This window comes from Vulpes lagopus, chromosome 7 (genome assembly GCF_018345385.1).
Source record: "Vulpes lagopus strain Blue_001 chromosome 7, ASM1834538v1, whole genome shotgun sequence".
NCBI classification, from domain to species: Eukaryota; Metazoa; Chordata; class Mammalia; order Carnivora; family Canidae; genus Vulpes; species Vulpes lagopus.
In genome coordinates this window covers 5,450,158-5,472,311 of record NC_054830.1, presented here as the reverse complement: position 1 = coordinate 5,472,311, position 22,154 = coordinate 5,450,158, and the positions used below count along the sequence as shown (strand labels likewise).

The 22,154-nt window shown below is 49.6% G+C and overlaps 1 protein-coding gene across 1 annotated transcript in view; it reads right to left on the bottom strand.

The window, feature by feature from the left end:
* The window catches only part of ELAVL1 (ELAV like RNA binding protein 1), a 37,505-nt gene extending 35,938 nt beyond the window's left edge, over positions 1 to 1,567 (bottom strand). The window contains exon 1 of the mRNA XM_041761224.1: positions 1,458 to 1,567. The gene's annotated coding sequence lies outside the window, so the exon portion shown is untranslated. The remainder of the gene's footprint in view (positions 1 to 1,457) is intronic.
* Positions 1,568 to 22,154: the final 20,587 nt, after the last annotated feature.

Below are 22,154 nucleotides of genomic sequence, written 5' to 3'. Positions count from 1 at the left end.
CCATGCTCAGGTCATTGCTAGGGGCTTCCCACACCCTTAAATCTGCACAGCAACTTTTCAATTTTTTTTTTTAATTTTTTTTTTTTTATTTATTTATGATAGTCACAGAGAGAGAGAGAGAGAGGCAGAGACACAGGCAGAGGGAGAAGCAGGCTCCATGCACCGGGAACCCGACGCGGGATTCGATCCTGGGTCTCCAGGATCGCGCCCTGGGCCAAAGGCAGGCGCCAAACCGCTGCGCCACCCAGGGATCCCCACAGCAACTTTTCTATTCCATTTTACAGATAAGAAAACTAAGGCTCCCACATTGAATTTGTACAAGTTCTTGGGAGCCTTGGAATCCCCACGCATCAGAGACGAGGCTGGAGGAACTTTTAGTAAAAGCTCATTTAGTCCAGTGGTATGTCTCCTGTGTGATACTTTGGGCTACATCTGAAGACATTTTTGATCTTCACAACCGGGCGGGGGAGGGAAGAGATGCTGCTGGCATCTAGTGGGATGCTACTCAAAATCCTACAATGCACAGGACATCCTTCCCCCCACCCCCACCCCCACCCCCAACCAAAAGTGATCAAATCCAAAAGGTCAGTGGTGACCAGGTTGAGAAATCCTTCTCCAACCAGACCACCTTTCCCATTTTTCCACTTCTTGTGCACGCACCCCACAGATCCTACATGAATACTTTTGGTAAACGGGGGCGGGGGGGGGGGCGGCTCTGTCCCTCCAACGGGCAGCGCATGCAAAACTTCTTCCTCACCTGCCCTGCACACAGTAGGTATCAGAACCCATTTTAATAAGCCCAGCAGCAGAGGAGACCGGAAAAGGAAGAGCATCCATCCCCCATTGTTCAACTGCGTGCAGGTTGTGTTTTCAACACACACACACATTTTTTACAAATCCCAACGTCCCACGCCCCAAAAACAGCTTTGTTAGAGATGGCGTTCAAAAAAAAAAATTTTTTTTTCCTAGGACTCCCATACATACTGAAAGGTATGCATACTTCTAAAAGGACCTCAGATCGACCGCGGTCCTCTGACAACGACCACAAAAGAATCTGTAGGATTTCCCCGGAGAGCGAGCCCGTGGGCCGTGACCTCTGCGCGCCGAAGGCGCTCACCCCGCTCCCTCGCCTCCGGCTTCGCTCTCCCGCCCCCGGCTCCTCGGCTCCCGGGACTGCTGGGGCCCCGGCCGCGGAGCCCGGCCGCCAGGCGCGTGCCCACGCCGTGTCCCCCTCGCCCGCCCCTCGCGGCGGCCGAGGAATCCGGCCCGGGGCCTGTCGCCGGCGCCCACACCGGCCGGCCCCCGCCCGCCCTCCGCGGCCCGCGCGCGTCCCCTCCCGGCCCGGTGCGGCCTGGGCCTCGGCCGGTGCAGGCCCGCGGGCGCCCGCGGCCGGGCCAGGCGAGCTCAGGCCTGCCGCGGCCTACCCCGTCGGGTGCCGCCGAAGGCCCCCGCCTCACCTGGACGCGGGCGGGCGGGCCCGGGGCTGCTCCGGGGCGGGCGGGCGGCGGCGGCGCGGCGCTAACGGCTCCGCTCGGCCTCGGTAGCGGCGGCGGCGGCAGCGGCGACGGCGACGGCGGCGGCGGCTCCTCCTCAGCGCGCACGACCCGCTCCGGCCCGCGGCCCGGACACGCCCCCCCGGCGCGCGCGCCCATTGGCCGGCGTCCGCCACGGCGCGCTCCTCATTGGCTGACGTGCCTGTCTGGGCGCCCCGAGGCGCGCGGCGGAGGCGGGACTTCCGGCCGGCGCCGCCTGCGAAGGGCTCGGCGGCCGGCGGAGACGCGGGTGGCCGGCGATGGCCGCGGAGGGGGCCGGCTGGGGCCCGGCCCAAGGAGGCAGACGGAAGGCGGTGGCCGAAGAGCCGCGCCCCTTGTCGAGCGCATGCTGTGCGCTCCGCGCCTGTCTTTCCCGCCGCCGCCGCCGCCTGCCTGCCAGGTAGGAATGGTCAGCACGCCAGGGCTGTGGGGACAGGACCCGGGTTCGAATCCCGACCCCGACGTTTCCGCACTACGTGCCGTTGGGAAAGAGCTGACGTCACCTCGCCGGGCCTCAGTTTCCTTATCTGGTATGGTGAGGAGGTGGAGCATGAGACGTGGTCAGCCTTACATCCGTGTTGACTGTTGGAGCTAGCGGGTTCCCAGACCCTCATTAAAATTTTATTGAGCGTCTAGTATATGCCAGTCATGTGTATTGGGCAGCGAACGGGCCACAAACATTAGCCACAAATGTTAGGTGCATAATTTAAATTTTCTAGAAGCTGTGTTGCAGAAAAGTTAAAAAAAAAAACAAACAAACAGTGATGTTGCTATTAATGATACGTTTTATTTAACTCAACGTGTCCCAAATGTTATTTCTATGTGTAATCAATATAAAAAGTTATGAGATGTTTTACATTCTTTACCTTCACCCCCCCCTCTGATATCTGGCATGTCTTAGGCTCACAGTGCATCGCAGATTGGACTGGCTACATTTCAAGAGCTCAGAGGCAGAAGAGAATTCCACATCAAGTAGTGCAAAGGGGTAAGAAGGAAAGTAAATCGGAGACAGGGTGCCTGGGCGGCTGGGTTGGTTAAGCATCTGTGTGCCTTCAACTCAGGTCATGATCTCAGGGTCTTTGGGATTGAGCCCCAAGTCGGGCTCCCGCTGAGCGCTGAGCAGAGAGCCTGCTTCTGCCTCTGCCGTTCCCCCTGCTTGTGCTCTCTGGCTCTCGCTCTCAAATAAATAAATAAAATCTTTTATTTTTTTATTTTTTATTTTTATTTTTTATTTATGATAGTCATACAGCGAGAAAGAGAGAGAGGCAGAGACACAGGCAGAGGGAGAAGCAGGCTCCATGCGCCGGGAGCCTGATGTGGGATTCGATCCCGGGTCTCCAGGATCGCGCCCTGGGCCAAAGACAGGCGCCAAACCGCTGCGCCACCCAGGGATCCCTATAAATAAAATCTTAAAAAAAAAAAAAAAAAAGTAAGTTGGAGAAAGGGTATGGGGAATGTGAGGGTTGCAGGTTGAAAGTGGGAGATGGGGGATCCCTGGGGGGCTCAGTGGTTTAGTGCCTGCCTTTGGCCCAGGGCGTGATCCTGGAGTCCCAGGATCGAGTCCCACATTGGGCTCCCTGCATGGAGCCTGCTTCTCTCTCTGCCTGTGTCTCTGCCTCTCTCAATAAATAAATAAAATCTTTAAAAATAAATAAATAAAAATAAAGATTTTATTTATTCATGAGAGAAAGAGAGAGAGGCAGAGACACAGGCAGAGAGAGAAGCAGGCTCCATGCAGGGAGCCCAATGTGGGACTCGATCCTGGGTCCCCAGGATCACGCCTGGGCTGCAGGAGGCGCTAAACTGCTGTGCTGCCGGGGCTGCCCTAAATAAAATCTTAAAAAAAAAAAAAAAAAAAAAAAAAAAAGAGGGAGATGGGGAAGGTTGAGAAGATGGCATTTGCAGAAGGAACTGAGCAAGTCACTATGCCATTCATCGTTCAGTGCAGCGTTTGTCTGGTAGGACTTCCTGCAATGACGGGTGTGTTCTTTATCATCGCCGTCTAATTTAGTAGCCACCAGCTCCATGTGGCTTTTGGGCACTTGACATGTGGCTGGTGCCACTAAAGAACTGAACGTTTAACGTACTTAATTTTTACTTCGTTTGAAGTTGGTCACGTAGAGCTTGTGACTCCCACAGTGGATGGGATAGATTTAGTAGAATGGTGGCCAGAGCTCTAAATCCAGTGTGTACTTCATGCTTCATATTTTATGCGCGTTCTCCTGTGAAATCTTCACGGTAGCTCGGTGAAACAGGAACTATAATCGTCACCATGGGGAAAAATGAATTCCTTCATGTATTCGTCTATACTTTATTATTGTTCTCCTTAATAGACTTTGTCTTTTGGAGCACTCTGAGGTTTACAGAAATACTTGAGGGGCACCTGGGTGTCTCAGTAGGTAAAGCATCTGTCTTTGGCTTGGGTCATGATCTCGGTTGTGCTGGGATCAAGCCCCATGTTGGGCTCCCGGCTCAGCAGGGAGTTTGCTTCTGCCCCCTCTCCCTGCTCCTTCTCTCTCTCTCTCTCAAATAAATTATTTTTTTTAAGAGAAAAATATTTGAAAGAAAGTACAGTTACCATTTTCCCAGTTTTTCCTATTAGTAATATCTTTCTTTAGTATGATCTGTTTGTTATAATTAATGAATCATTACTGATATGTTATGAACCACAGTTCATAGTTTATTTAGATTTCCTTTGCTTTTACTTAATGTTCTCCTTCCCTTCCAGAATCGCATGCAGGATGCCACATTACCTTTAGTTGTCCTGGTTCTCTCTCTGTGTCTGTCTGTCTCTTTCTTTGAGATATAATTGACATGTACCATGTTAGTTTTAGATGTATAGCATGATGATTTGATATACGTATACGTTATATTTATTTTTTTTAAACATTTTTTTAAATCTTTATTTATTTATGATAGTCACAGAGAGAGAGAGAGGCAGAGACACAGGCAGAGGGAGAAGCAGGCTCCATGCACCGGGAGCCCGATGTGGGATTCGATCCCGGGTCTCCAGGATCGCGCCCTGGGCCAAAGGCAGGCGCCAAACCGCTGCGCCACCCAGGGATCCCCGTATATGTTATATTTAGTACAATAATTTAGTTAACACCCGTAACCACTCATAATTACAAATACTTTGTGTTTGTTGTTATGAGAACTTTTAAGATCCACTCACTTAGTGGTCCTGTTTCTTTAGGTTCTTCTCAACTGTGGCAGATTCTCAGACTTTCCTTGTTGTTTTGCTTTGTTGTTGTTTTTTTTTATTTTTTTATTTATTTTTATTTTTTTTATTTTTTTACTTATTCATAGAGAGAGAGGCAGAGACACAGGCAGAGGGAGAAGCAAGCTCCATGCAGGGAGCCCGATGTGGGACTTGATCCCAGGTTTCCAGGATCACACCCCAGGCTGCAGGCGGCGCCAAACCGCTGCGCTACCAGGGCTGCCCTGTTGTTTTTTAAAGGTTTTTATTTATTTGAGACAAGAGTGGGGTTAGGTACAGAGGGAGAGGGAGAGAGAGAGAAGCAGACTGAGCAGGGAGCCCAACATGGGGCTCGATCCCAGGACCCTTGGATCATGACCTGAGCTGAAGGGAGTCATTAACTCACTGAGCCACCCAGGCGCCCCAGACTTACTTGTTTTTTATGACCTTGATGGTTTTGAGAAAAACTGACCAGGGATTTTGTAGAATGCTCCTCTATTGGAACTTGTCTGATGTTTTTCTTTTGAGAAGACTGGGATGATGGGTTTGGGGGAGGAAGACCCCAGAAGTTGAAGTGTTACTCTCACCACCTCTTATCAAGGATACATACTAACCAACATTATCTATACCTGTTGATGTTGACCTTGATTGCGGGCTGAGGTAGCATTTGTCAGGTTTCTCCACTATAAAATTACTTCCTTCCCCTTTATATATTGTACACTTCGAAAGGAAATCACCATGTGTAGCGCATACCTAGTGAATGAAGATGTACGTTCTCTTCCTTGAGTGAGATGTCTTTGTAAATTGTGTGGAGTTCTTCTCCATGGGAGATTTCTCTCTTCTCCCTGATTTATTAGTTTACCCATCTTTTTTTTTTTTTTTTTTAAGATTTTATTTATTTATTCATGAGAGACACAGATAGAAAGGCAGAGACATAGGCAGCGGGAGAAACAGGCTTGCCACAGAGAGCCCAGTACGGGACTCCATCCCAGAACTCTGGGATCACGCCCTGAGCCGGAGGCACTCAACCACTGAGCCACCTAGGTGTCCAGCTTACCCATCATTTAATTATAGAAGTCTGGCTGCTGGATATTTATTTCATGCTCTAGGTTATAATCCAATACTACTTTTATCTTGTTATTCGAATTGTTCTAGCTTTGGCCATCGGGAACTCTTTCGGTTGGGCTCCTGTGGCCCTTTGACATACCCCCACCAATGTGTTTGGTTTGAGGTTTTTTGTTTTCTCGGGAGCACTTCCTTTCTGGTACTGTAAGATGCTCCAGGCTCATCTCATGTATTTTCTGTCCCAGTTCTAGAATCAGCCATTTCTCCCTGCCTGGTTCCTTTTATTAGAGAGTAGTGTTAGAAACCAAGATGTGGGCACTCGAAGCACTTGTTGCTACTGGGGTGTCATTTCTTTAGGTCATCAGTACTTCTTAATCAGCCCCAGCATGCCCGGTACCGGTGCTCAGCCCTGGGGATATAACAGTGACTATGCCAGATGGGACATCTGCCCTCACAGAAGTCACGGTCAACCTGTGAGAATGGGCTTAAGAGGGCAACTCCAATATTGATGAGGTGCACAACCTTGGGTAAGTTATTTAATCTCTCTGAGCTTCATTCTCCCCATCCATGAAATGGTGGTGATTATAATACTTCATGATGGCACTGGGAAAAATAAAGGAATTCACCCACCTTCAGAACCTTTGGAACATGAGGCATGAAGTGCTTATTAAATTTGATTCTTGTTTTTTTAAGATTTTATTTATTCATGAAAGACAGAGAGGAGTAGAGGCATAAGCAGAGGAAAAAGCAGGCTTCCTGCAGGGAGCCCAATGTGGGGCTGAATCCCAGGACACTGGGATCACAACCTGAGCCAAAGGTGGATGCTCAACCACTGAGCCACCCAGGCGCCCCTAAATTTGATTTTTGTTAATAGTGATCAGAAATTGCACAATTGCAATAATTATGAACTAACAAAATAGTAACAGTCTGCGGAGATTCAGAGTGCCAGCAACACATGTAGCAGGAGAACCTGACCTCATTTTGGAATAGCCAGGAAGGTTTCCCGAATCAGTGGGGTTGCCACTGAGGCAGGAAGGGTAAGTCACCAGACGAAGGAGGGGAGGGCAGAATGTTTCAAGCAGAAAGAACAGGAAGTGCAAAGGCTCTGAGGCAGGCAGGAGCCTGGCACACTTAGGAACTGAGGAAAGGCCAGTGGTGGAGATGGGCAGGAGAGGAGACTCATGGGATTGGAAGGGGCAAGTCACACAGGGCCTGGAGGGCCATGGCGATTGAAACTCAGTCTTTTTTTTTTTTTTTCTTTCTTTTTTTTTTAATTTTTATTTATTTATGATAGTCACAGAGAGAGAGAGAGAGAGGCAGAGAGGGAAGCAGGCTCCATGCACCGGAAGCCCGACGTGGGATTCAATCCCGGGTCTCCAGGATCGCGCCCTGGGCCAAAGGCAGGCGCCCAACCGCTACGCCACCCACGGATCCTGAAACTCAGTCTTAAGAGCAAGAGAGGTGACTTGTCCAAGAGCATATGTCTAGTAAGGACTGTCAGGATTGTAACCCAGGTCTGTTTAGTCTCAGAGATCTTTATTTTCTTGATCTGAATTTGAAATAGGAAGTTCTTGGATTTCAGGTGGGAGGTGGTTGTTTTGTTTTGTTTTTGGCAAGAAGCATAGTTTTAGTTCTTAGGGGTTGGAATCCGAGTACACTCCAGTCATCAAAATTCTAGGTGTTCTTGCTCTCCCTCTAAGCAAAAGCTCTAAGGGCCTGTGAGGTCAGGAGACACAGAGACGACTTAGCCTGCATTCCCACTCTTGAGCGCATCACTCCCCGAGGGAGAGGAAGACATGTAGACACATAAATCCAGCCAGGGTGACATGGGATAGGCACAGAGCACCGTCTCTCACGGAGGGCATTGTCCAATCTGGAATACAGCGGGATCAGGTGGGAGGTAGAGCTGCTCGACATAGGGGCCCAGCAGAGCGCAGGCTCGGATTTGTCTCAGGGGATCTGTTAGGAACCAGGAGCCATCAGGAGTGCTGGATGCAGATTGTGAGGTAGGACTTGCGAGATGTCTGTCTCCGGTTTCAAAGGGCCCTGGAAAATCAGGCAGAGATGCTGGGATTTTATCCTATAGACCAGGAGCTGGCAAATTACAGCTCGATTCAGCCCATACCTGTTTTTGTACAACCCGTTAGTGAGAATGAGGTTTGCTCTTTTTTTTTTGAAGAGTGTGTGAGGGGCACCTGGGTGGCTCAGCGGTTGAGCCTCTGCCTTTGGCTCAGGTCATGATCCTGGGGTTCTGGGGTTCGAGTCCCGTATCAGGCTCCTGCTGAGGAGCCTGCTTCTCTCTCTGCCTGTGTGTCTCTGCCTCTGTTTCAGTGTCTCTCATGAATAAATAAAGTCTTAAAAAAAAAAAAAGGAAGAGAGTGTACGAGTGCAGGTACATGAGGGGGCAGAGAGAGGCAGAGGGAGAAGGAGAGATAGTCTCAAACAGGCTCCATGTCTGGTGTGGAGCCCATTGGGCCTGATCTCACAACCCCTGAGATCATGACATGAGCTGAAACCAAAAGTCAGGTGCTTAACTGAGCCACCCAGGTGCTCCTGGTGTTTACATTTTTAAGTGGTTGAAAAAATAACAAAAGAAGGGTGCCTGGCTGGCTCAGGAGGTGGAACACAGGACTCTTGATCTCAGGGTCGTGAGTGCAAACCGCATGTTGGGTGTGGTGCCTACTTCAAAACAAAAGCAAAAGCAAAAGCAGAATAGCATCATGTGACATGAGAAAGTTATAGTTTAGGTGTCCTGTCAAGTTTGATAGTGACACAGCGTCATCTGTTGTCTGCATATGGCCCATGGCTGCATTCTGGCCACAGCGGCAGAGGCAGATTGCTCGGGCAGGGCCTGCTTCATGGCTGTGCACGCTGTGTAGTCTCACCAAGCCTTGCACTTCTGTCACCATTTTGAAATTCTTAATAATCTATGAATGAAGGCCCCCTCATTTTTTATCTTGCATTGGGCCCTGAAAATTACGTAGCTGGTCCTGGTGAGTAGAGGCCATATGGCCCACAAAGCCTACAGTATTTACCATCAGGCCTTTTTCAGAAAAAGTACGTGAGTCCTCTTATGGGGGACAGAACAGCAACCCCTCCAAACTGTCCATGTCCTAATCTCCTAGCATCTATGGGTCTGAGACCTTACCTGGCAAAAGGGACTTTGCACCGAGTATTCAGTTAAGGATCTGGAGGAGGGAGGATTGTCCTGGATGATCCTCATGGGACGTGTAATCACAAGGTTCTTGTAACGGGGGCAGGAGGCCCAGAGTTGGAGAAGATATGAAAGAGGTGATCCCATTGCTGGCTTTGCAGGTGGAGGAGGAGCCGTGAGCCATGGAATGCAGAAAGCCTCTGGAGGCTAGAAAAGGCCTGGAAACAGATTTCCTCCTAGCACTTCCAGAAGGCCTGTAGCCCTGCTGACACCTGACCTCTAGGGCCATAAGAGCATCGATGTATGGTGTTTCAGGCCACCAAGGGGGTGGTCATTTGTCACAGTGGCCTCGAGGAACTAACATACCTGCCGTGGGTAATGAGCACGTAAAAGAATTTGTCTTGAACCCAAAGAGAATTTTAGATGAGAGACTGATTTTGTGTATTTACTTACTTACTTACTTACTTACTTATTTATTTACTTGCTTGCTTGCTTGAAGGAAGAGAACCAGAGGCAAAGGTGGTGTACACACTTCAAAGGATGGAGACATATCGGCAGGAGGCTGTGAAGACAACCCGGGGCAGGGGATGGGGTCTGAAAATGGAGAGGAGGAGTCCAGATGTGTATGAGGTGGGATCAGTGGGAACGGGTGACCAGTCAGATGTGGAAAAGGAGGTGCCCTGATTTGTTAGACCCAGTGACGGAGGTGGAGGAGGGGGAGCGGCGTGGCATTTGAACCATTTCCAGGGCTCTGAATATGGGTGGGGGCTCTTCTGGGGGACACAAGAAATGGGCTTCACTGTCAGGTGAGCCGTTTGCTGGCCAGCTCCCAAACAGAGCTGAGGCATCAAAGCAGACGCTCATTATGAGGGCAGAAGCCGGGCGGGCCTGGACAAGCCCAGAGAGCCTTCTGGCACTCATGCGCTTTGCAGTCTGAGCTGCAATCTGATTCCATCTCAAGTGCCCAATAGGTCAGTTGTGTCAAGAAACAGGAAGCTTTATTTATTTTTCCTTAGGCAGAAACATGTATTTTCAGGGCAGCAGTTTGGAGTTCCTGTCCCCATGCCAAGGGGACTGGCCCCTTCCAGGTGTGGGTCACCTTGGTTCCTATTTGTGCACATCTCCGACCTGAAGGACCCGGCTCTGGAGGAGACATGGAAATGCAGGGCTTGCTTTCAGGTACTGCTGTGCTTATAATGTCGCTGCGCCTCTGTCTGCCTATTTGTGAAAGGCAGGTGGCACCACCACCTCAGAGACACGTGTAGAGCCGGCACCGAGCAGAGCGTCTAACGTGGTTAACACCCCAGAGAGCAGGAAGGGCTCCGCTTTTTTGTTGTTGTTGTTTTAAAGTTGTCTCTGTGCCCATTGTGGAGACCAACATGGGGCTTGAACTCACAACCCTGAGATCGATTGCTGAGCTGAGATCAAGAGTCAGTCGCCAAACCAACTGAGCCCCTAGGTGCCAGGTTCGCTTCTTAAACCCATCGCTCCTGGAATGCCACCACCAGAGATAACATGGGTCACTGACCTGGACAAGTGTGGCAAATTTTGCCTTCCAGGATGATCTTTCAGCAACTGACCCATAACCATTCCACGGCAGTATCTTGCTGGCAAGAACAGCACTGGGTGCTTTTATCTCTCATCAAGTCAAAGGTTAGGAAAGGCCCTGCTGCTCTGTTTCCTGGGGTCACAGAGTGGCCTGGCTTTCCTGGTCATCCTGGAGGATTATCAGGAGCCATCACTTTCACTTCCAGGTGTTCCTTCACTCTGTCACCCTCATTCTTACACTGACTGTAGTTGCCGCTGTCACTTTTAATTTTCTTTTTTAAAGATTTCTGGTTTTTCCATTTAATGACCTACACGTTCCCTTTCGTGTTTTGCTTATAAACATTTCACTGTATTTGTGGGGCTTTCTGCAGTGCTGTTTTTTAAAAGTTTTTTTTTTTTTTAAGTAAAAATTCAAGGGTTTCTAATATATTCACATAGTTGTGCAAACATCACCACTGTCTCATTCCAGAACTTTTCTTCACCCCAGAAAGAAAGAAACCCATGCCCATTAGCTGTCAGTTCCTAGCCTTTGATGATTCCATGGCTTTGCCTATTCTGATCACTTTGTGTAAATGGAATCATATAACATCGCCTTTTGTGTTTGGCTTCTTTCACTGAGCATCCCATCAGCAAGGTCCTCCGTCCACGCTGGAGTAGGAATTGGTACTTCATGGCTGAGTAATATCCCCTATAGGGCTATACCCCATTTTGTTTATCTGTTCATCATGTGCTGGATGTGTGGGCTATTCCTACTTCCTGGCTGTGGTGAGTAATGCTGCTGTGAACATGTCACAGACAAATTTTGTTGTTGTTGTTGTTTTAGAGATTAATTAATTTTGGGGGGGGAGATTTTATTTATTCAATCTTGAGAGACACAGAGAGAGAGAGAGGTGAGACACAGGCAGAGGGAGAACCGGGCTCGCTGCAGGGAGCCCGATGTGGGACTCAATCCCGGGACTCCGTGATCATGCCCTGAGCTGAAAGCAGGCGCTAAACCGCTGAGCCACCCAGGCGTCCCAAGATTTTTATTTATTTGAAAGAGACAGAAAGCCTGAGCAGGAGAGGCAGAGGGAGAAGCAGACTCCCTACCGAGCAGGGAGCCCAATAACAGGGCTGAATCCCAGGACTCCAGGATCTTGACCTGAGCCAAAGGCAGACACTTCACCGACTGAGCCACCCAGGTGCCCCACGGACAAGTTTTTATAGGAACATATGTTTTCCATTCTTTTGGGTCTGTAGCTAGGAGTGGAATGGGTGGGTCATATGGAACCAGTAGACTGTTGTCCCCAATCTTTTCTTTAGAAATGGCTTCCTGCTCATTGGTCATTGGCAGGCCATCAACTTGCTGTGACACTTATCCAGCCTTGTTCTTTATCCAGCCACTCACAGGAAGCAGGCCAGGGACTCCTGGATTTGCCGTGGTCTACTTGCAAGGTGGCTCCCACCTGCCCCTGATGTGCTGGGGCAGGAGCACCAAGGCCGAGTATTTGTGTTACCAGGTCCTGCCCCACCCTGCAACACCCATGCTCCCTGGATCGCAAAGGCTTCAAACCTCCCAGCTCCCCAGACAAAATAGCCAAAAGCACACCCAGCAGCATTTCTCAGAGCGCCTTGTGCACACTGAACTCTGCACATGTGCAACCGAGAACAAGTTGGGTAGATGGAACAAGACAGGTGTTATCAGTTTCTTAAGAGCTCACGCAAATTGATAAGAACCAAAGGAGCAAAGATCAGAAACAGTCCTCAGGAGGAGAGAGTCAACAAACCTCACAGTGGGTCTACCGAGTCATCAAGGAGAGGCCCAAGGGTAAGGGCTAGCCAAGGTGTAGATCATTCCAGTGCTGCTGGAACCCCCAGCACTGGCTTTCCTCCGGGGTGGCAGATGTGTTAAGTTGGAAAGACACCCATCAGAAGACACCTGCCCAGCACAGAAAAAGGTTCATCATGGTTGTACCACTGACAGTAATCCTGAGCCACCCATGGAGGGGCTGTTTGCTGGCAGATGTTTCTCACAGTCACCTTCAGTTTAGCACTGATCTAAATGCCCAGAGATGAGGCTGGCTTAATGAATCGCACATCCGCTAGAAAGGATGGGGAGGAGGTCACAGCCATATGGAGTAAGAATGGCTCCCAGCCTCCAGGCTGACCACCATGTGGATGCCGTTCGTGTTTTTAAGATTTTTATTTTTATCTTTATTTATTTATTTTTTTTAAGTAGGCCCCACTCCCAGCACGGAGTCCAGCACAGGGCTTGGAACTCACGACCCTGAGCTCAAGACCTGAGCTGAGATCAAGAGTTGGACGCATAACCAACCGTGCCACCCAGATGCCCCATGTTTGGGTGCCGTTCAGTCCTCATGGTAAGCCTCTGAGCTAGCCTGTTAGCCCCATTTTACAGGAGGATCAAGTGGGCCCAAGGTCACACATTCTCAGAGGATGGCAGGGAGGGGCCAGGGGATGGGGCCACAGGGCCAAACAGCTCCCACGGGCCCAGAATTGCACCTACAGGGCCCTCCCCTTGAGGGTGAAAGAATGCAGGGGGAGAGTGGAGAAAGGAGCACCCTTGCCAGCACTGAGAGGCCCCAGCTCCAGCCCCAAGGGGGTGGTCAGGAGGAAATAAGATGCAGATAAGAACTGTGGGGGTGGGTCTAGGAGAGAGGAGTGGTCCTAGGAGAAGGTTTGCATGGACCACTCTGGAGAAGGAGAGCCTGGCTGGCTGGGGGGTCATGGGTTCATGGTGGCATCTCTGGGGTGTTATTTCCACTCCCCCGTTCAACCCAGGGCCAGTGGTTTCAGATGGCTGACTTTGGAGGCAAGGGGCCACCCTCAGTGTGTAGTGGAAGCACTAAGTCCACATGAATGAGGGGAGAAACCAAGGTCATGTCTTGATCTTTGTTCCCTCCCCAGGCCCCTAGGCATCCAATACGCTACTATCTTACTCAGCTACATCCCTGGACGTATTAGTTTGCTCTGGCTGCCATCACAGAGTGGCCTGGTCTAGGTGCTTTAGGACAACAGAGATCTATTTGTTTCCTCACATCAAGGACATCAAATAAATGTTTGTTTATTTAAATATTTTGTTTTTAAGTCATCTCTGCACCCAATGGGCTCAAACCCACAACCCCTGAGATCTCCAGAGTCGCATGCTCCGCCAGCTGAGCCAGCCGGACACCCCTAAATAAACGTTTGATATTATACATATGTAAGGTACATTTTAAGTAAAATCATTTTTTTTTATTTAAAAAAATTGTTTCTTCATGGTTTGTTCTGGAAGCAGGGAGCCCAAGATCAAAGTGTCAGCAGGGCTGGTTCTTTTGAGGTGTCCCTCTGTGACGCGCAGACGGCCACCTTCTCCCCGTGTCCTCACACAGTCTTCCTTCTGTGTGCATCTGTGTCCTAATTTCCCCTTTTTATAAGGACACCAGTCATATTAGATTAGCCCCCCCCCCATGGCCTCATTTTAACTTGATCACCTCTTCGGAGGCCCTGTCTCCAAACACAGTCACATCCTGAAGCCCTGTGTGTAAGGGCTGCGACACATGAATTTTGGAGAGGACACAGAGTACAGCCCATCACGCTAGGTAGGTAAGCGTGGGATTTTTGCCACAGTTTGCAGAATTTCAGCAGGGGTGGGCCCAGGAGCTCTGGTGGCCCTCGTCACCCATGGGCACTGTCCAGCCTTCCGCAGTTAAGGAGGTAGGATTCTGGGCTTTGAACACCCCATTCTTTGGTGGATGGGGCTGACCTGGAGCCCTGATGGGAGCCTGGGGAGCCATACATCGGGGTTCAGGCCCAGGGAGGGGCCACATGAAAATCCACAGAAGCTGGCCAGATAAACTAGCCCGCACAGGGGCAGGAGAGGGGGTCCAGGAGCAGCTGCAGGGACTGGCCATCTTCCCAGAGCAGCCCTCTTACCCCCAGGAGCAAGGGTCTTCCTGGGCTCACCGAGGGCAGCCCCACTGGAGATGTGTTGTCCTGCCTTCCTTCTACTGCTGCACCAGGGCTTGCTCTGCCCAGACCCTTGCTTCCCTCCTTTCCCCTGGCCGGCATCCCCGGTCCCTTCCCCCAGAAATGCGTCAAGCCCCTTGCCACAGAAGAAAACGGTGGTGTGATGAGGAAGGTGGGGAGACCCCCGCCACAGGGTCTGGCTCAGTTCAGCAGTCGGTAGCATGAACCCTGCTCTCCCGAGTCACTGTGGCTGCTTGAGGGGCTGGTTGAGGCTTGTCATCCCCAGTGGCCAGCACAGGGCCTGGCACCCAGTAGGCGTCAAAGGTTTGCTGGCCACATGAACAAGAAGCAGGCCCTTCTGGGGAGGACCAACAGTGCTGAGACCCCAGCGTGGGTTTTTGGCATTCGGCAGGACCTGCCCCCGTCGCCCCCACCAGTGAATCAGACCACCTGTGCTGGGGTCTCTTCCATAGTTGGTGAGCAAGAAGGGTACTCCACTCCTGCCCCAGCCCAGTGGCAACGTAGCCGACTCCAGGGGTGTCACTGACATGGCTGTTGTAGGGCAATAGCAACAAGAACCTGGAGGGGGTGTCCCACTCCCAACTCCCCCCTCCTGTCATGGGTTCTGTCCCCTGCTGCCCCATGCTTTGTGAGTGAGCTAGCTTAGTCCCTGCCCTGTGACCAGTGTCCTTAGCATGCCATCTGCCTCACCTTTCCGGTGTGGGGACCCAGAGGCCAGAGTGGTCAGCCTTGGGCAAGGTGGGGCGGGGCAGGGTCAGGAGAAAGCACAGCTGTGTTTCCAGTCATCTCCCTAGGCCTTTGCATTCCCCAGTTAGGAGTGTTCAACACCCCCAGATGTACCCAGAGCAGGCCAAGGGTCAGGAGAAACTGAAAACTGCCTTTCCCAAGGAAGGCGGGACTCGCACAAAAGGCCAAAGGTCACTGAGCAGAAACCCTCCAAGGAGGTGGCGGGGAGCCCCTCAGGGTTTGGAGAGACAAGGCCAGGAAGCAGCTGTTGGGAGCTCTGCTGTAAGCAAGGCTTCTCGCTCTCAAGGCTGCAGACCTTTGGGCCGGAGGAGTCTTCCTGGTGGGAGGGACAGGACATTTAATAGCACCTCTAGCCATCCCTCCTCCCCTGCTGTGACAACCAGTTATGTCTCCAGTCTTTGCCAGGTGTCCCCTGGGGGCAAAATTGGCCCAGGTAAGAATCCCCCACTTTGTAGAGCCAAGCTTTGGAAAGGGGACTCCCTTGCCTGGATTCTTGGGCTCATGTCAAGGGCCTTCAGATCACATCAGGTCAGGTATTCAGGGAGCCTGCTGTTTGATATGCCCTGGTCCCTGGACCCAGAATTCTCTTCCACCCCCACGGTCACCCCCATGCCCTGCTTTCCAGAACTGGGTCCACATATCCCTTCCCCCCAAGATCCTATGCTATGGCAGGTAACAATGCCCTCCCCCCCAAGATGTCCATGTCTTCATCCCCAGAGAACATGTCACCTTACAAAGCAAAAGGGACTTGGCAGATGTGGTCATGTTAAGGCTCTGAGATGGAAGGTGATCCTGGATTATCCAGGTGGCCCAGTGTCATCACAAGGGTCCTTGGAGGCAGGAGGGTGAGAAGCAGAGAAGGAGAGTGCAACAGTAGCCGGGCATAGAGAGACTGGAAAGCACTCCACTGCTGGTTTTGCAGGAGGAGGACAGCCTTGAGCCAGAGAGTGCAGGCCGCTCTGGACTCTGGAGGGGGTGAAGGCAGATGGCCCACAGAGCCTCCAGAAGGATCTTGGCCCTGCCAGTAGCTTGGTTTTCAGACTTCTGCCCTCCAGAATGGAAAGATCATAACTTTGTGTTGTTTTAAGCCACCATGTGCTTGGGTGATTTGTTACAGTGGCCGCAGGGACCCGACACAGGCCTGAGTTGGGGAGGGCCCCTGGGCTCAGGCTGGCCTCTGGCTCTTGGGTCAAGAGCCGCAGGACTCTGTCTCTGTGGTCATCTGATCTCAGCCTGACCCCACAGAAAGGGACCAGGGACAGGACCGTGAGAAAATGCTCTTGTCTCAGAGATGACAGAGAGGAGAAGGGAAGGACCCAAGGCGGGGAGTGTCTCTGAAGCAAACGGAATTATCTCTGAAGCAAACACAGGCCGGAGCCACAGGGGAGCCACCAGGGGCCAGGGCAGCTGTCAGGCTCCCATGAAGCCAGTGGAGGAGAGTTCAGGAGCAGGAGGTGACTGGGACTGTAGGCAGGAAGGGTCAGGGTTGACAGGTTTTTTGGGATCAGGGAAACTGGCGAGGCATCCTTGGCACTTATCCACTGCCAAAGGGGGTGGCCACAGAACGAGGCAAGAGAGAAGAATGCATGGGGAGGGCAGAGAGGTGAGGAGAGGGTTGATTGTGGTTTTTATTTCCTACACTGATGCTTTGACATCATGGGGCTCTTGCTGCTGTGGGAAGGACTGCCCCTCCCAGGGCTAGTTGATTCCTAGAGGTAGGACACACCTTGCCTGCCCATGCTCCCACTCTGACCATCCCGTTAGCAGGCTGCCATGCTCCATGAGGCAATGTTCCCTTGCCCTGATGTCCCCCAGGGCCAGAGGGCCAGACAGCTAGGCCCCTACACCCCAAAGCCTGGAGAGATTATTCAAACTAGCCAGTCCTGAGCCTGCTGACCCCGCCTTTCTGTCCTGTAGAAACCACAATATGGGCTCCTGCCCACATCTCTGTCTTGCCTCTGCCTCTTGACCGACCCTGGTGCTTCCTCGTGTGGCCCCACATGGTGTGACATGCTCCCTCGTCTTGGGATCTGTGAGTAACAAACTAATGGCAATTGTCTCCTGATCTGTTAGCCTCACCATCCCTGAATAATAAAATCTACATCTTAAAGCACTGAGGGACAGATCTGTGGCTGGGGATGGGCAGAGAGGAGAAAATGTGGTACAAAAGAGGTGGCAGGAGTGGATGCATGGGTCTACTTGTGTGGTTATACCAGAAGAGGAGGGACTGATTGCTCAGCTAAAAGCCCACAAGAGCTCACGTGAACAAGAGGTGACCCACCAGGTCCTTTCATCTAGACTTGGCATCACAAGTTCTGCAGCACCCCGCTTGAGTCCTGCAAGGTAGCTGGCATTACCACCATGCTGGCTGGCACTGGTTGGCACCAGCAGCCCAGGATAAAGCCACAACTCCCCTCCAGATACAGCCCCTCCCCACAGCACCCAAACACACACCTGGTGACCAGCTGCCACCACTGCTCTGGCTTCCAGAGCCAGCGTGAGAGAGACGCACAACAGCTTTGGGCCGAGCACCACGCCACCCACCTAGTCAGCCCTGACACCCTGCTGCTGTCAATTTGGGTACAGCCTGGGGCCCCATGGGGCTTTCAGACTCCTCAGCTTCCCCATCCCCTCCTTTTTTTTTTTTTTTAATTTATTCATGAGAGACAGAGGCAGAGGCACAGGCAGAGGGAGAAGCAGGCTCCCACGTAGGACTCGATTCTAGGACCCCAGGATCACAACCTGAACCAAAGGCAAATGCTCCATTGCAGAGCCACTCAGACATCCCCATCCCTTTCTTTTAGCAGAGGCACCCCATAGCCCAGTGGTTAAGAGGTGCAAGAGTCCTGCAGTCAAGGAGGAATGTCACCACTGATTTTCCTCACCAACCTCACGAGGAGAGGGATGGTGCTGAGAAACTGCAGGACCCACAGGAAACCTTGGGGCAGCCTGGGTGGCTCAGCAGTTTAGCGCCGCCTTCAGTCCAGGGCCTGATCCTAGAGACCTGAGATCAAGTCCCATGTCAGGCTCCCTGCATGCTCTCCCTCTGCCTCTCTCTCTCTCTGTCTCTCATGAGTAAATAAATAAAAATCTAAAACAAAACAAAACAAAACAACAACAAAAAAGGATATCAGGAAACCAGACTGCAGTGGCTGGGAGAGCAGGCCAGATACAGTGGAGCATAGGTTATGCTGGGAGAAAAACATGAATTGGTCACAACGGGAACTGTACCAAGTGTCCACTGACAAAAATGGCCCAGTCATTCATGTAACTACACCGAATGGGCAAGTGAAATCCGTCAAAGAATTGGGTGACTACGTAACCAGCTCGCACAAGATGGGGTCCCAGAACCCCTGGATGGCAGAGTGTCTTTTTGACAAGGACACCTGGGGCCAGTGATGACAGCTGAGCCTTCGGTGGGCTTCCCCACCACCACAGGAGTGACTTCCGCACCAGGTGGTGCACACGAGTTGTGTTCACCATTCGCTTTTCTCTCAGTTGTGTTAGGACATCCACTTCACTTCTTTCACTTGTGCCATTGCTTCAAATAAAAGTCAGTTGTTAATGTCTTCCCCCAAAACCAAACGAAACAAAAATCCCTTGTTCCTGAGGACTTGTGTGCATCTGCTTTGACCTGTCTGGGGATTCCTTGATGGAATGATGCAAGGCACTGGCCCCTGTTTTGCCCACGTTGTAACTCTCAATGCAGGAAGGGACTAGTCTAGGGCATCCCTAGACTACAACTGGAAGGCAAATGAACAGGGTGCTGCCATGTGGGGAAAAGATTACAGTTGGGATAAAACAGTAGACCTGCTGAAAGTCTGAGAGGAGAAGCTGGGGGAGGAGTTACCTGGAGGAGGAGTTACTTTGGGGAATAATGACTTTGAAAAACCTCCCATGCCTGCGGCAGAATGCATACTCAGAAGATTTTAGAAGCCCCTAAGTGTTCACCTCTGGCTGATTTTTAGGCGTACCACAGGCAGGAAGTGAAGGCCAACACAGAGTTGTAAACAACCTGGCTTGGCGTCATGGAGTGTCCAACACAGTCTGCAAAGACTAGGAAAGTACTTTGTCTCCTTTCTTTCCTTCCTTCCCTCCTGCCTTCTTCCTCTTTCTCTCCTTTTTCACCTTTTTCATTCTCTTCCCACTCCTCCTCGCCTCCTTCTTCCTTCAGGCATTTAAATGTCCAACAACTACTGATCAGAAGCTAAAGGAACCGACACGTAAGAGACCACACACAAGAAAACAGTTTTTTAAATATTACAGAAAAGTCACTCAGATAACTGCAACCCACAGCCAACAACAATAGCAACAAACCCAGAGGGGGACAAATCTGATTTACAGAATTACTACATTTTTAGTAAATTAGGCATTATCCAAATTGCCTAATTTTCAACCATAACAAAAATGAAGCATGCCAAGGAACAAGAGTATGGCCCATTTGCAGGAAGATAAGAAACAAACAAGTGATCCCTAAGGACACACACACATTAGACTTGAAGACTTTAAATCAACTGTGTTAAATATGCTCAAAAAGCTAAACGGAACCACAAAGAACTAGGGGAAATTAGGAGAATGATGTGTCATCAAATAGAGACTGTCAATAAGAAATAGAAATTATTAGAAAGAAACAGAAATTCTGGAGCTGGAAAGTAAGACAAGATGAAAATTTCTCTGGAGAATTTCAACAGAAGATTTCAGTGGGCAAAAGAAAGAACCACTGAACTTGAGAATTGGTCAAATGAAATTATCCAGTTTGAGGAGCCAAAAGAAGAAAAAATGAAGAATAAACAGAACCTGAAACCCCTTTGGGACACCAGCAAATGTATAAGTGGATGTATAATGGGCATTGCAAAGGGAGAAAAAAAAAGTATTCGAAGAAGTAGTGGCTGAAAATGATCAAATTTAGTAACAACCATGAATCTATACATGCAAGAAGCTCCACAAACACCAAGCAGAAAAAATCAAAGGGATCTATACCAAGACATTAAAACCAAATTATTGAAAAATAAAGACAAGGAGGGGCAACTGGGGTAGCACATTGGTGAGGAATCTAACTCTTGGTTTCGGCTCAGGTAGTTATCTCAGGATCATGAGATCAGGCTCTGCACTCAGTGCAGAGTCTGCTTGATTTTTTTCTCTTCCTCTGCCTTTCCCCCCTCTAAAATAAATAAATCTTTTTTAAAAAAAGAAAAAGGAAGGGCAGCCCCAGTGGCTTAGCGGTTTAGTACCACCCTCAGCCCAGGGCGTGATCCTGGAGACCAGGGATCAAGTCCCACGTCAGGCTCCCTGAATGGAGCCTGTTTCTCCCTCTGTCTGTGTCTTTGCCTCTCTGTCTCTCTCTCTCTTTCTGTACGCATGTCTCTAATAAATAAATAAAATCTTAAAAAAAAACTCTATAAAAAAAAAAAGGAAAAGGAAGGCAAAAAGAACCTTTATAAAGCAGCAAGAGAGAAGTGACTCATTATATATAAGTGATCTCCAATGAGCACAACAGCTGATTTCTCATCACATATCACAGAGGCCAGAAAACAGTGAATGTTATTTAAAGTGCTGAAAGGAAAACCTTTCAACCAAGAGTTCTGTATCGGGTAAAACTAGCCTTCAGAAATGAAAGAGAAACTAAGATATTCCCAGATAAACAAAAGTTAAGAGACTTTGTAACTAGTACACCTGCCCTACCAAAAAAAAAAAATACTAAAGTCCTTCTCAAGAGCAACTCAAAGCCATATGAAGAAATAACACTGGAAAGGTAACTACATAAGTGAATATTAAAGCCAGTATTATTGTTTTGCAACTCATTTTCCCCCCAAGTATGATTTCAGAAACAAGGGCATAAAGTGAGAATTATAAAGGTATGTTAATGGCAATACAGTGTATCAAAATGTAATTTGTGACAGTAACAATATAAAAGGGAAGGGATGCAGCTATATATGAGCAGAATTTTGTATGCTGTTGAAGCTAATCTGTATTAATTTAAACTGCATCGTCACAAATTGAAGATATTAACTGTACTCCTAGGTAAATAGTAAGAAAATAATGAAACGTTATTTTCAGAAAATGAAATAAGGGAATCAAAATGGTATGCTATAAAAAATCAATGGAACACAAAAGAAAACCATAATGAACAAATTAAGGAACAAAATAGGTATAAGACATACCTTTATTTCTTTTAAGATTTTATTTATCTATTCATGAGAGACACAGAGAGAGAGGCAGAGACATAGGCAGAGGGAGAAGCAGGCTCCCCACAGGGAGCCTGATGCAGGACTTGATCCCAGGACCCTGGGATCATGACCTGAGCCAAAGGCAGACACTCAACCACTGAACCACCCAAGTGCCCCAAGACATACCCTTAAAACAAATAATGAAAGAGCCGAAGTAAGTCCTTTCTTATCAGTAATTACTTTAAAGATAAATAGATTAAACTCTCCAAAGAAAAGGCAGACAGACAGTGACAGGAGAGATAAGAGACGTGATCCAGCTGTATGCTTTCCACAGGAGACTCCCTTTAGATCCAAAGACAAATAGATTGAAATGAAAGTGAAGGGAAAAGATATTCCATGTAAATAGTGATTAAAAGAGAGCTGGGATATCTATACTAATATCACACAAAATAGACTTTATGTCAAAAATTGTTATGAGAAACAAATAAGAACATTACCTGTTTATAAGAGGGTCAGTCTATCAAGAAGATACAAAAATTATAAACCTATACCTACCACCACCTGGCCGGCTCAGTGGATGGAGTGTGCAACTCTTGATCTCAGGGTTGTGGGTTTGAGCCCCATGTTGGATGTAATTGCTTAAAAAAATTTTTTTCTTAAAAAAAAATTGGTGGGGGGAACGCTGGGTGGCTCAGTGGTTTAGCTCCTGCTTTCAGCCCAGGGCGTGATCCTGGAGTCCCGGGATTGAGTCCCATGTTGGGCTCCCTGCATGGAGC